General features: G+C 38.2%; 1 non-coding gene across 1 annotated transcript; it reads left to right on the forward strand.

The window, feature by feature from the left end:
• The first annotated feature begins 879 nt into the window (after positions 1-879).
• LOC132272126 (small nucleolar RNA R71) lies at positions 880-984 on the forward strand. Its single transcript, XR_009469969.1, has one exon. It is a non-coding gene; the product is annotated as a small nucleolar RNA R71 (small nucleolar RNA).
• The last annotated feature ends 873 nt before the right edge of the window (positions 985-1,857 follow it).

Here is a 1,857-nt window from a genome sequence, read left to right on the forward strand (position 1 = left end):
TAAATACAATCTTCCTTATATATATATATAAGTCAGTACGGTTGAATGCGCCGAATGACTTATTAGATTTCTTGCGGATGGTCAGGAACGGAGTTTAGATATATTTTTATGATACCGTGTCATGAGCTTGAGTCTCAGTGTCGACGGTTAGGGTGCGTATATGCAATTGGATCTGTAGCTGGCTGTGAAGATTGAGGTATACCCTGTTTAGGTTTAAGTACTCATGCCCACTCAGGTGTGCTTTGTGTGATACCTTCTATTCAGGTTGAGACCCTCTTCATAGTCTAGCGAGAGTCCAGTAGTGGGGATATATTTACGTACGGATTATTAGTTATTGTTGACTATTTAGTATGTACATGCGTATCGAGTCTCTACTCGGATTGTAGTAGAATAGAACTTGTTCGTGGGCCTGACCCACTTCTATTTTTCAGGTGTACGTCAGTTCCAAGCTTGAGCTTGTTCGTGCTGAGCAGAGACGATCCTCCATTCTACCGATGATGTAGGATTTTCCTTCCAGATATTGGATTTGGATTTTATCTTTAGTTTTACTTTCATTCAGCTGGGATTTTTTTTTATTAGGGGTCCACTAGAGATGGATTCCCGAGTTGTTTAACTTATGGAGGTCTTTGGATTGGTTTTAGATTATTGGGATTTAAGTATATTTAATATTAAAGGATTTTATATTTTAGTTTCTTTCAGCTCTTATGTTTTATTTTAAATTCATTTTGTCATCTGTGTTCGTTATAACATATTAATTGTTCGATATCCCTCGAGTTTGGGCCTAGACCTGATCAACCCGCGTCTCGGATCCGAGGGGTATCACACATTTGCGCCTCATTGAGCCCCTTATGAAAGAAGTTGACAAGCTGCCATTTTGGTATGTCATGATGAGGACACTTTCGAATGAGGTCTTTGAATCTTTCCCAAGCCTCATAAAAAGGCTCGTCAGGCCCTTAAGCAAAACGAGCAATAGCATCTCGATATTAAGTAGTTCTCACTATAGGGAAGTACTTGTTCAAAAATTTCTGTTGCAATTCAGCCCATGTCGTGATGGAGTCTGCTGGCAATGAATTAAACCAGTAATTCGCCTTGTCCTTCAATGAAAAGGAGAAAAGGTGTAGCTTAAGCACATCATTGTCAAAGCTCTGGATCTTTATTGTTCTGCACACCTTTGCAAAGTCATCCAAGTGCTGGTATGGATCCTCTTTTGATAGGCCGTAAAAAGAAGGCAGTAATTGAAGAGTACTGGCCTTAATTTCATAGTGAGGGGCCCTCACTTGAGGATACCGAACTGTAGATGAAGAGTTGTATGCCCTTGGTTCGTAGTGATCTATTAGACGGCGAACCGCTCCTACCACAACCCTGTTGTTCTCCCCATCATCCGCCATCTTTTCCTTTTCAAGGCCTCCAAAATTTGTCTTCAAGTGTCTGAAATACTCACCTGAAATAGTCAACAGAATCAAAATAAAATAAAATCCTAAACTAAGATCCTAATTGAAATTAATTGTAGAATTTAATATAATTTGTCAAGAACTAAACAAGTCCCCGACAACGGCGCCAAAAACTTGTTGTGTGATTTATATGTACCACTCGCAAGTGCACGAATCTTTGCAGATAGGATTTATTTATAAGGGTGTCTTATCCAAGGGACTTGTGTAAAATAAGTTTGTCAACAGATTTCTTAAATTCTAAATTAACTTGAAAGTAGGATAATCGAATTGTGATGTTGAATTCTAAATTAACTAAATCGAAAAATAAAATTAACTAAAGAACAATGATTAAATAGAATGTAGAAAATAGAAAGAGAGGACTAGGGGTATGATTTCTCCACTAACGTCACACCACCAATTAATTGCA

The sequence above is a fragment of the Cornus florida genome, unplaced genomic scaffold, assembly GCF_030987335.1.
Source record: "Cornus florida cultivar Cherokee Brave unplaced genomic scaffold, ASM3098733v1 CherokeeBrave_3.0.0_Hap2_Chr08, whole genome shotgun sequence".
Classification (NCBI taxonomy): Eukaryota; Viridiplantae; Streptophyta; class Magnoliopsida; order Cornales; family Cornaceae; genus Cornus; species Cornus florida.